This window comes from Aythya marila (assembly GCF_965140915.1).
Source record: "Aythya marila genome assembly, chromosome: 9".
Classification (NCBI taxonomy): Eukaryota; Metazoa; Chordata; class Aves; order Anseriformes; family Anatidae; genus Aythya; species Aythya marila.
Genome location: NC_139050.1, coordinates 7,611,625 through 7,624,916, shown reverse-complemented (window position 1 = coordinate 7,624,916; position 13,292 = coordinate 7,611,625). Strand labels below are relative to the sequence as shown.

Here is a 13,292-nt window from a genome sequence, read left to right as displayed (position 1 = left end):
TGACAAAAGAGCAGTCTTCCCATTGTCCCTCAAAATGAAAGCGGTGCTGTTCTCAGAACCATGTATTCTTGAGGCATTGGGAAAGTATCAAAAGTTCAGTTTGCTGCATCATTACAACACACAAAGTATTAGCTCAGAAGCACACATTCTTTTATACTAGTTAGGAGATCATCAACAGGTTTTTTCCCTATATACATAAATAGCTAGAAACCGTTTCTAGAAATTCATGTAGTCATTTATACAAAACTGTCAGAGTTTTGAGTTTTTATTTTTAATCTGCTCTTACCAGAAAACATCTTCATGCTGTCTTTCTGTCAGCCCCCTATTAATAACTTTAGAACCTGCAGGCCTGTCAAAAGCACTTTTTTTTTCCTTTAATTAAGTTCTTAAATGGGACCTGTGCAGCATATGGCGAAAACCCATATGTAACACCAAAACCTACAGGTCTGGCTTCCTCAGAGGCAGGCAGGCAGTGGCTGGTGGCCAGGCAGCCAGTCTGCACATACTTTGAACACTGTCAGCAACTGCCTCCTCAGTTTCTTCATTGGATGGCAGAGCAAGTGATGGTGGATAGGGAACAGCAGGGAAGAGAAACTATGGCTGTTACAAGAAAACACAGGGGACATTAAAAAGCTATGGATATAGGAATAACAGGTGGGGAGCGATGCTGTTAGGAGCCTTGCTGCAGTAGGAACTGGGTTGAGTTAGTTACTGTGCTTGGTGCTCCTTATTGGCGTAACTCTTTTACCATTGGTCCAAAATATACCAGGCATGATTCAAACAGTTGTGTCCTACATATGTCTGTGATCAGGGTTTTTAGATGGGCTGTCTTCTTGGCACTTGAAATTATCCCGACAATGCTCACACCCATGTACAGCACAGAAAACTACTGCATGCCAAACATCAGAACCCAGCCCTGGCCCGAAACAGACCAAACCTGGTACGGACTCTGTGCCCTGCGCAGCACAGTTCTGTTCCAGAGCTGCAGCCTACCAAAGCACTGGAGCTCAGAGCCCACCACTCACTGGTCTGAGTCCTTATGTTCCCCCCCTACGTATTTTTTCCCTTTACTTCCTTAGAACAATTTCACAATAATGGTTAAAATAAAGCCCAGTTTATGTTTCATATTTGCAAATTCCATCAGTTCATTTATAGAATTTACTGTAGGATTTAACTGTGAAGACTTGGACTGCACCATTTAACAGCATTTGGTGCACCCAGCAACAAGTTCTAATATTTCCACTTTTGAAATGTTGGCAGTTTGCAAACTTTTAATAGATAAAATTATTTGAAGCATACGTACTATGAGTTTGTTGTCTAGCATTGAATACACATAGTAAGATCCCCCCTCTAGCCTAAGGGAAATATACAGGGGTGTGAGAAGACTCACTGGCTGGAGATAACAATCGAAGTCAGCAGCAATTTTATGGTCTACAATTGCAGTAGCTGTGGAAAGCGCATTTCACAGCAATCTGTCCCTCCGTTTTGGTTCACTAACCCTGCAGAGACACTAACAAGCTCATACATGAGGGCTGTATACAAGCTTTACAGCTGCTTTATTCAGAACAAAAGCAAACTCAAGAATTTTCTTCAGTATCACGAATTCTGTAAGCAGATCTTCATTTTATTGGGAAACATCCTTCTGCCTTGAAAAAGGTAAAAAAAATAAATAAATAAATAAAAAATTGCTATCTGATGAACTGAAAACTAGATTGTTACCGTAATATTTAAGTGTTCTCCTACAGTTCCAGCTTTTTGCTGGGTGAATTCTGTTGCCTCAGATTAGTCAATGTTGAACTCTCAATAAGAAATTAATTAGTTCTAGACTAAGAATTTCCTGGAAGCAGAAACTATAATGATGTTGCTCAGCATCCAGCCCTGCAGGTAGGCTTGGACAGTATTACATGAGAAGTTAAAATCAGTAGTATTCATACAGCTCCATCCAGATTGTAGGCAGCACTCCTCTTACTCTCTTGTTCAGGGGGCCAATACATACTCAGTCTTCCCAGTTACATCTATCAACAGCAGCTCCAGCAAGGCCTCTGGCATCCTCTCTTCTGTTCTATTGAAATGTAGCTTATGCTTCCTTTGCTGTGCTTTCCTTTGCCATGTTGAAAGTTATAATTTATTTATTTTTTAAAGAAACTTTTAACTCTATACACGTTTAATTCTTCTTTATTTCTCACCTGAAAAAGATGCCTTGGATGGTTTGATTGCAGTTCTGACTCACTTATACCTCTAGGGAAGGACTTCAACCTGTAATTCCCAATGATAAGCAGAGCATACAGCTAATGGAAATTAAAAATAAGAAAAAAAAAGGAAAAAGAAAGATCAAATAAAAATACACTAATGGCAAACAGGTAGTAAAGAGGCATTCTAGAAGATATTTATTTATATGTACACATCATATATATAAATATATAAAGAAAAATCAAAACAGCAGTACTTTTATTCCTCGTATCCCTATGTACTGTAACCTAAAGTTACTCAGCAGGTACAGTAAAGCTTTTAAGGTTCCAAAGAAAGCTTTCAAGAGAGAGTGCTCTCTCTTTCCTATTCAAAATAGGTAAATCTTTCTCTGCCACTTGGAAGTCCATCTGTTTGGGACCACCTTAAGCTGGGAAGGGTGGAAAACTGCATCCCCAGGGAAGTGTTTTGTGTGTGCCTCTCTTTTGGATTGAGAAGGAAGACTTCTGGTAAAGGACTCCAGCTGGAGTGAATGCTATTTAGATTCTGCATACTCCCTGAGTATATTTTAAGATACCAATTCCCCAAGCAAAATTAAGTATAGCATATTGTTAAAGAAGTGAAGAAAAGTTATTTCATTTCACACTTCCTCCATTTATTCTATTAGTATCTATTAGTATTAGAGGATTCTATTAGTAGAATCCTCAGTACGTTTTCTGGCTTCCTTATAGCTAGCAATGAGTGCTTCACACCAACTGATTTTTCAGCTAAGCTCCCTTGAGAAATCAATCAGAGAAGAAAACTCCAAACACCATAATGTTCTCCTGACCTGTTCATCTCATGAGATGTAGTGGCAGTTGCACTAAGTGCTGCAGCACCACTGTGCTCCTACAGTTACAAATGCCTCCAACCATTCAAATCAAAGTCACATGCATTTTACCTACACATGAAGCAACATGCCCTTAACTAATTTCACCATCTGAATACAAGCAACTACCAAGGAAGTAGGTGACTGTGCTGTTATCAGGCATTTACGGAGTGTGCACATCGTGCTAGGGGAATATATTTGTTCCATGTGTTCCATAAAAGTAAGCCATTAAACCAGCCCCGAATACTTTGATAAGTTGTCTTCCCTTGCCAAATGGCCTTCAGACCAAGAAAGCAGTAGTTAGTAAAAGCCTGCATCAATTTCAATATGCTAATCCCAATTTGCACCTATTAGTTGCTATATGTGTTTGCACAAAGTCACCCAGGTGTAACATCAATAACGTACTTAGTTAAATAAATAATCTCGGATGAATTTGTTCCCTAGCAATTGTCCCTGCATAATGCATCTTCCATTAATGGTGCCCCATAAAATTGAAGTGTATTCTCCTGTTGCTGCTCCCAAGTCTAGCTGAAATACAAAGTACTTTTGAGGAAGGTGTATATGGGTAAATCAACTGCTTCATTTTCACGGCAAGGCTGTAAAAAGAAATTCCAATTAAGTCAAAATATGTACCTTGACCTCAAACAGAGTAGGAGAATTATGGAAAACGCACAACACCCTTAGATTGGGAGGGGAAGAAAGGACAGAGCACACCATCTTAAACAGGGCTGCAACATAGAAAGTAAGCTCTCTAGTACCTCCTAGGTAACCAAATTTTAGGAGTGCTGCAACATAGCAATGATATTAATCATTATTAAGCATGTTTTAGAAGTCAGGTCCTTATCTCTGTGCTTCCACTTCCACAACTGTGAAACAGGAAATAACATTCAACTATTTCTGTGGCTGGACTTGGCTTCATATATACCGAAACTGAAGCGACCTGATTTGTAGAGATCTACTGCACATCTTCTCCCTCATAGAGATTACTACTTCTGTGACAAACTACTGCTTTTGTTTACAAGCTACATACAGTTAAACATCTTCCACAAATCCGCATTTTAGAATTCTAAAAGAAAGTACTTAAAGTGCATTAGGAGATAAAGAGAAAAAAAAAAAAAAAAAAAAAGCTTTTACATCTCAGCCTTTCATCCGTATCTCTTGCTTTAACAAACTTTTCATTTTTTTTTCTTTTTGCTGATATGCCATTTTTTTTTTATTGCCTATGCCATTCCTACAGTAAGACCTCACCTATTTTCAAATCATTTTGAAGCATTCGATAGAAACCTTGGGGGCAAGTCATTTAACATTTCTGCCTCGTCACTCTTATAAGTTAGTATACTAATTTGTATATTTGAGCTTAGTAATTCACTTCTTTTTAAAGCTTTTTTTTAGAAGAAACAACCACATTTGATTTTTGCATAAAATCAGTACATTTTATCAATACATCTTGTGACAATGCATGTTCCCTCCTGACATGAGGGCAAAATATAACACCTTTTCTCATCTTTGCTGTCTGTCCTCAAAATTCACAAATAACGACAACAAGTAAAAGCACACCTCTGAGCAGAGAGCATGAAGATACGCCACCTCAGAGCATTACAGCTTTTGTTTTTGATGACGAAATGGATGAGTTAAAGACTAGGGCTCGCAGGAGATAAATTGTAGCAGCAGGTTCACGTTTCATGCAACAAGTGCGCATGGCTCCCTCTGGTGAGCACTTCTGCAAAAGGGCTGGGCACGCTCGCTCCTGACAAGGTGCACCGGTAGCCTTGGCCAAGCAGCTGTCTTCTGGCTCAAAGCCAGTTACCTGATGTGCTTGGGGTACTGCCTGCAGCTCAGAAAGGCTCCATGCAGCCATACTTAAAAGGACAGATACCTTTAAATGAGGAAGCCATACTTGAGCAATATGATACAGGTTATGATGATGGAAAAAAAACCACACATAGTTTTCATTAGAAAATTAATGCAAGTTCTTTTCCTGCTGCTTACGTTCCTACAATACATCAATAATAGATGACATTACAGATGACCACAGTTAAGTTCTGCTGAAAGTCAGTAATTAGAGCCATATCTGATTAATTATCAGGAGCACAACGGAGTGCTGAGCAGTGCAGTCTGATTCATGAGCTGTTAAATTAGTAAACTGGAGGACAAGACACTCATACGTGCACACTGCGATGCAGACTCACCCTTGAGTACGATTTCTGAAAAGCGCAGAAAGAAATCAAATTCTAGCACAGGATAAAAATGTTATCTCCTCCCACGAGGGTAAATCTAGACTAGTTTATATGAAATTTAGATTCAAACAAGTTAAAGCTACACAAATCCATTCTTTCACTAGGCCACCTCATTGCCTCATAGAAGTTTATTTAGCTGAGCCCAGTGAGTTCCACGAGGTGATGTCAAGGGTATTATGGTTGTAAGACACATTCTCAAGGTCAGAAAATAACAGCGTATTTTACTAGCTGACCCAAATCATAGCAAACCACAGCAAACAAATATCTCTTAAAAATATGACCAGATACCAGAGATTCTCATGCTGTTACTAAAAGAAGCTGTTGCTCTAACAGAAGTTACTCCAGTCACTACATTCCCAATGTGTGCTTTTACTAAAAGCAATCCTCCACAGCAGTGACATATTTATGTTACGTTCATTATTCAAGTGGGAGGTGGGGATATACAGGTAAATATCTGGGTAAAAGAAAAGATGAAAAATGCACAACGTAGGGTGATATTTTATTTACTTATCAAAAAGTTACTCACTCAAGCCATGAAGAATTTCATAAGGTGGCTATAAATATTCTGCATAGCCTAATATGACACTCTAATCCTCTAAAATGGCTTTTTCAGGGCCACATGATGGATCATATTATTGTTATTTCCAATGACTCAGGTGCACTTGGTTTCTTCCTTCATTTCATGAAATCTTTCATAACTTGCATTGTAGAGCCATTAACAAAGTACATGATAGAACACATGATTTTCTATCATATTCAGCACATCAGAAAGATGAAGGTGCCTCTGTTTTTTTTTTTTTTTAAAGCCCGACTTTCAGTTAGAAAATGCAAGTCTCACCACAGTTTCTAAATCAGATTAAAAAAATAAGCAACCCTAACCAACTTCAAGCCTGTTGCAGGCTCCACCAAAGCAACAGATTATACAGCCTCATAGAAATCAGCTTTTTCCCCTACACATACCTGTGAAAAGCGGCCCTAAGCATTTCAAATACTGTCTTTAGTAGTGCATTGGGCTCTTTTGCTTTAGATAGGCTTAATTTTGGGGTACTCGCCATTTTTCCTTCTGTTTTGTCCATGCAGTAATTTCTCCAGCAAATGGTAGTGACCAAAAAGCTATCCATGCACAGGAAACCTCACAGAAAACTGCAGGGAGTCCGTGTCCTGAATCCCAAATGCCTGGGGGGCTAATAGAGAAAGCAGCCACTGCCAAATTGTCTCTTCCTTTCCTGAGATTAGAATCCTCCACATCACAGTATGAGGCCTTCTTCTTGCAATCGCTTTATTTCAGGCTGTATCAGTGGGGAAATGCCCATTCACAGAAAAGCCAACAAAACCTTTTAATAGGTTTTGTAAGGTAAGAAACCTTTTCTTTTTCTTTTTAAAACAAGTTTGTAAGTATAGATCTATACCTTTCTTAGCTCAGATTTTAGCTAGTAGCTCAGTTTGAAAGTGCAAATCATTAGTTTTTTTTCGTGCAGTTACATCTCTGAAATCACCTTAAATATGATTTACCCTCATTCTGCCCTTTTAATATTTTTTTCCAAAGAAAAAATTAGTTCTGTATTTAACTTCCATTCCCAATTTCCACTCCACTGATAAGAAGAAACTGGAACTGAATGGCACTAAAATTCAGTGAAAAGCACACGTGGACAAAACATGAAAAATAATCAAATGATCACAGGAATCACCCAGTTTAAAATATGTGCTAAAATTGAATCTGGTGACTGCTTAAATGGCTTTGAAGTGCAAAGAACTGGGGCAGCAGAATTCCTTAGTATAGCCTTAAGAAAACAAACATTAATCTCAACACCCACAAGATGGTGCCAGGGAATTCAAATCAACCACAACATTAAAAAGTAAATACGCTTATCCAGGCAGTAATTTCCCCAGCAAATGGTAGTAACCCAAGAGCTAACCATGGACAAAAAAATAAAAGAAAACTGCAGTGTGTCTGTGACCCAAATTTAGAGAATAGAGAATAACTGAGAAGTTGTCCTTTTTTTTTTTTTTTTTTTTCCTAAAAAAAAACAAAAAGGCCTGTGAATTCTTGCAGGTTTATAACCATGAATACACTCAGGGATATGCAGCATTTGGTCCTCAGAATTTAGCCATTAAGATGTCTGTAAACGTGCTCCCACAATAGGATTCTGTAGGACACTTTCTTCTCTGTATTCTTAATTCAGACCCTCATACTGCACAGTTCATATTCATAGGTGCCCTATTTCCCAAACAGGAATACGGCCATAAAAAAGACCACTCGCACACATCAACAGCAAGCTCACGTATTGTTACAAGGCACATACAGTGCATTTTACCAAGTATTTTTTCGTAGTTAGATTTATCTACTCTTCTTTAAGCAGAAGAAAAAAAAAGTTTGTAAGGACAAACCACTGCATATTGCTATTACACTCTTTCTCTATATTCTCAGGGAACACTGCCCATTTGTTAAAGTTTGTTTTTTTTAAAAAAAGCATTTAATTGTAACTGCCCATACAATACACAACAATGCTTACACACGTAGCTCTGCAGTTGTTGCACCTGGTTGTACAATCACTTGACAAACCCGGTAGTACTACGCTAGCCCAGAACTACACAGAACAGAAGTAAAAAGAGAGCAGCTTTACCCACGACATCCACTCAGCCCTTGCTGGGTACTGCAGGATGCACTCATCTCAGCATGCACTGCACAGCAGCAGCACATCCTTTAAGCAGTGTTTCAACAAGCTCAAGAGACTGTGACTGAATCCAGGTGTCTTCCTGTACTCAGTACAGTGTGGGCTTTATAGTTACTTATCCAACAATCCCTAATGATCTCTCAACACCTAACATTCAACTGCTTTTCCATTCCTTGTCCTTACCACATTAGCCTATAAGTTTTGATTTTCCTCTTCTACAGCTGTTTTATGCAACCAACAGTCACCCTTCCATTTACATGTATGATTCAATTACCCACAAGAAACAATATATTAATTTCCAAAAAAGAGAATATATGCAGAACTGTGACCTGGAATGACTAATTTTAAGTGCATAAATTGCTGATTTAGATGAAGCACTGGCTTGTTTGTCACAACAAACTCTTATACGACTTCAACAATTCCCTTTGCAAAGCCAATGATTTCTTTCCTATCAACTCATTCTGGAGATCTCTTACAGTTAGCAAAATACATTCATCAGGACCTAAGGCAAATTTAGTAACAAAAATACAAGCTGCACACAAATGGTAGACATTTAAGTGGCAAAGAAAGCATGTTCAATCACCAAAAGTGGGCTTTAAAAGGCAGGAAATAAATGGAGCCCCTAAATCCACTACTGTAAAACACTCAGCCATGAAATAATTGCTTATTGCGACTACAAGGTAATGCAGGATTTCCAGAACATCCAGCAAGACCAAAATTAAAACAACATCTATAATTGCACTGCTCACTTTCTTGTTCCAAAAAGGGATAACTATTTGCTGTCTAGTACATCAGAAGAAAGTAACTCACAGCACAGTTTGGGGAGTTATGAAAGAGCATTTCAGTGGCTCTACAGTTACGTGGAAGATATCTTCTATCAAAGTAAAGAATTAGAATAAAATGAAGAACTAAACTGAAGGCTCTCTACCTATACTTCGAAGTTTACCTTACCACCTGCGGGCAGCAAGAAGGAATCTTCCTGCAACACACAGAACTGCTCGCTTTGTTAACAGCATGATACATTTTCTCGTTTTGCAGTTAATACCAAGTACAGAAAGCTGCTGTTTGAAATGAAACGCTCCCATCCCACCCCACCTCCAATTCAGTAGCATTCAGGTGTCCCTAAGTGGAGCACAGCTGACAGTATGAAGGCGATCTGCAATCAACACTTAAGCCATCAAAATGAAACGCATTCCATACATTTCTTATGCTACCTTAGGAATTTGACTAGTAACATTGAGGATTTTGCATAGCAATAAGGCTGCTTAAGTAAATGGTTTCTAGGCACAGGAGATCACATAGCTTGTTGTCTTTGTATTAGGTAATCAACTTAGAATTTCTACTTGTTCTATCCTATACAATCAAAAATTCAAACAAATTAAACAAATATGAATGTGGCTTGCCTATTATCCAAAATGCTTTGCTTGCCCTTAAGAATATTTCATCTATACAGGGATTTCTATCTAGACAAAGAACAAAGTAAGATTCTGAAACAGCTTTATAGAAATGAGTTACCTACTTACTACTGATTTTCAAAATCCCCTTGCATAATAGCAATTATCACCCTATTTGTAAATTTTTAGAATCATTGAAGTCAGCGTTAATAACCATGCAGTTATATCCTCCTGAAAACATCCTGACCACATCTCTGTTTTTTAGTGGCAGCCAAAAAGCCAACAAATGCTGGGCATCATGAGGAAAGGTACTGAGACCATCACAGGGCATTGTTTTAGCACTAGGAAAACCTGGCCAGGCCCACATCTTGATTGCTAGGAGTGTTCTGGTCTCAGCTCACGAAGGGCAATTCAGGTCAAGTGAGCGCGGCTACAGCTGCTCCAGGGAGGCAAACTGATGCCTGCAGCTGCTTGGCTTGGAGAGGAGCTTGAGGGAGGACACAGTTGAGCATTACAAAGTTGAAAGCAGAACTTTTTCCTGCAATACTAGATCTAGGAAGCAGTCAATGAAAGCAACAAAAAACTTTAAGCCAGACAAAAGCGCAGAGGATACCTGCATATATGGCTTCCCTCATGAAATGGGGCTGGCAGCTGAGAATGCAAGTGGAAACAAGCAGCTGGGCCAGTTTCCCTAAATAGCCTCTGCTCTCTGACATCCAAGACAAACCACAGGCTGGACAGACAGTCTGACACTGCTTATGGTTTTTGAGCTCTCCATAATATTTGTTAGACACTGGAACAGGCTGCCCAGGGAAGTGGTGAAGTTACCAGCCCTGGAAGTCTTCAAAAGACGTTTAGATGTAGAGCTTAGGGATATGGTTTAGTGGGGACTGTTAGTGTTAGGTCAGAGGTTGGACTCGATGATCTTGAGGTCTCTTCCAACCTAGAAATTGTGATTCTGTGATTTGTAAGCTTAAAGGCTAATTTCTTAGTTTCTTTCTTTGAAAAACCTGGAATGTTTGATGAACAGAGAGACTTCTACAGCGTTTTGCAGAGTGGTGCACTATACTAAACAACAGCATTAAAAAGGCAGAGCCTGCTATAGTTCAAACTCCCCTTTGACAGGACCCACCTCTTGTGTCCCCAGCACCCCTCGCACACCCCTGTGCCTTTCACAAACACTCGCAGATGAGCTGAGCGCTAACGAGTTTACTGAACCTAAGCTCAATTCTACAGCCTGCATTTCTGCAGTTACAGGCATACAGCTAATCCACTGCCAGAACGGCGCTCTGTAACTAGGCTTAAACAGCAAACTAACGGCTGAGGAATGAGCAAAGCACGGCCTGCACTGCTACTGCGCGTAAAGGAACAAACACAGCTGGGACACAGCCCTGCGCCTGCAGAAACCCCGGAATAACCCTGCACCAGGGATCATTATAAAACCGAACACCAGCTGCTGCACGAGAGGGGAAAACGACCTCTGAAACTGACGTGGAGGAGGCAGATGAGCAGTTACACAGCAAAGCCAAAGCCTAAATATACACACACACATATATGGCACCACGGCCGGCCTCTTGTCCTAACGCTGACATTCTAGCAAGTGTTTAAAAAAAAAAAAAAAAAAAAAGGAAAAAGGAAAAGAAAAGAAAGAGAAAAGCCCAAACTCCCTGATTAGCTTGAAATAGCTCTATACATACAGAAACACAGACACGTGCGGTCCCGGTCCCGGGTACCTGCTTACCCCGCAGCACCCGCGGGCAACGCGCCCGCCTTCCCGGCCCCGCCTGCGGGGACCCACAGCGGCGGCGGCCCGAGACTGCCCCCACCCGGCCCCGGACACAGCCCCAGCCCCAGCCCCAGCCCCAGCCCCAGCTCCTGCCCTTGCCCCAGTCCCAGCCCCAGCCACCGCCCCAGCCCCCTTAGCGCAGCGCGGCCAGGCGGGCTGGCAGAGGGGCGCGGGGCGGCCCGGGGGTGCCCCTGCTCCTCAGGCCGGGCCGGGCCGGGCTTCGGAGCTGTGGCGGCTTCTGAGTAACCGGGCTCGGCTTTCTCGGGTCGGGGGGGGGGGGGCACCATACGGCCTCCTTCCTCGGCAGCGCCTGCTGAATGTCTGCAAAGTGCCCCGGCGGTGTAAAGCAGGCGTTAACGGGATCCTAGAGGAGAGGGGAGTCCGGAGAGTTTCAGGTCATTTGGATATTACATTTAATTCTCAGCAATGTGAAATCCAGCACCTCAAAGTGTCAGAATTACACCGGTCAGTTCTGTCATCTACCCCAAATCTCCTAGTTATCATAATGTTGAAACACAAGTATTCCTCTTACTTGACATTATACTCAATATATATATAGAGAGAGAATAGGATTGTGAATTTTAAGCTTTGCTGTGCGAAATGCACGTGTAAAAGATGCTGTTCGCTGTTGCAGCGAGGACAGGAGCTGTCCTTCAGACCTTTGGTTGGCCAAGGGATGGTTTCAGCATTTGGATCTTCGGCTTGTGACTGGAAGCAGGGTGTATTCGCTAGGCACAACTTGAGGAAGTCTGAAATCATAAATTAAATTCCCCAGGCAAGGCACAAGTTTAAAAAATGCAGATAAGTGCATAAAGTGTTTTGTCTTTTGCTTTAGAGCGTATATAAATATTAGTGTTTCCAGGCCTTTCTTCCTAATGCTAAATCTACAACGTTATAGGAACATTAATTCTCCCAACTTCCTTTGAGGGAGAAAAGACCATTTTTAAAAACTTCATAAAGCTGACATCCCAGACCAAAATGGATCATTTATTTTGTGCTGAGCAGGCTTACTAAGCATATAAAGCTTATTCTAAATAGCTAGAATTAAAACCTCCGCTTTATATATTTTAAATTACTGTCATGTGTTTTGGGAATAAATAAAATTTCCTATAAAAGGAAATATTGTGCTTTGTTTACAAAAGAAATAGAAAGAAAATAAATGGGGAAAAAAAAAAAAAAAGAAAAGAGAAAGGAATAAAGATTAAATCCTGTGCATTAAGCTTGAACACTAAGGGCAAGCACCAGAGCTGACACAGTGCAGTTCCAGTGACTGCAGGGGGAACTACACTAGCTGAGGATCTGGCCTTCACCAGTTATGTTGTAAGCTGAATCATAACTGTTGAAATACACATTTCTTGATTGTGGCCTTTAAATATAAGCTTTCCATTTCTAATTAAATTTTTAGAGACTGTTTAATAAATAAATGCTTTCAGAACTGAGTTGTATCTAGAATAATTTGCTGATGGTAAACACACTGAGCAGTAGATCTGATCCAAATCGTGTTCTCCATTCCCCTCTCCTGAAGTCAATGGAATCACAAGTTGTGCTGAAGCTCAGCCATGTAAAAGAGTTGATATGGGAAGGGGTGAGTATCAGGCAGAAAATGTGCACGACTGGAAGCGTTAAGATGCCACGTTGTAAGGGATGTACAAATGACCACAGAAAGTTCCAAGTCAATTATGAAAGATGAACCAATTACAACCTGTCTTCCAGCAATTAAATGAAAACAAGGTTACCAGTACGGAATCACGTAGTGTTCTTACAATTGCTCAAAGAGAATGGTATTCACCAGACCAGGTCCTGCTCTTTATTTTGCTGGTGTGTTTCCATGGGTTTCAACTCTGGGCCAGTTCCAGTGGGAGCTTGGAGCAACAATATCATTCTGTTACTATTCCGTGATTTTAAGTGAAACACAATTTAGAATACCCACATCAGGGTATAAAACTGCAAGTATGAAATCCCAAGCCAAAGGTGCCCCAGATGCTCTGAATCAGCGGCTGTACCAAAATTCGTCATTAGCTGCAGCTCTTGAAATGCAAAGCTCCCAGGGTCTTACATGAGTTGTGCACGCATCAAGGCTGTAGGATTCGGCCTTGTAATTGTAAAATCTGCCAAAAGAACCACACGACAAGTCAGCATAATCTG

The 13,292-nt window shown here is 40.6% G+C and overlaps 1 protein-coding gene across 2 annotated transcripts in view; it reads right to left on the bottom strand.

Moving 5' to 3' along the window:
• NMNAT3 (nicotinamide nucleotide adenylyltransferase 3) overlaps positions 1–11,208 on the bottom strand; it is a 28,574-nt gene extending 17,366 nt beyond the window's left edge. The window contains exons 1-2 of one of the 2 annotated variants that reach the window (XM_082767567.1): positions 11,059–11,208; positions 2,187–2,288 (exon numbers count right to left, since the gene is read on the bottom strand). The gene's annotated coding sequence lies outside the window, so the exon portion shown is untranslated. The remainder of the gene's footprint in view (positions 1–2,186; positions 2,289–11,058) is intronic. The other variant, XM_082767565.1, reaches the window with a different exon arrangement.
• Between the last annotated feature and the right edge of the window lie 2,084 nt (positions 11,209–13,292).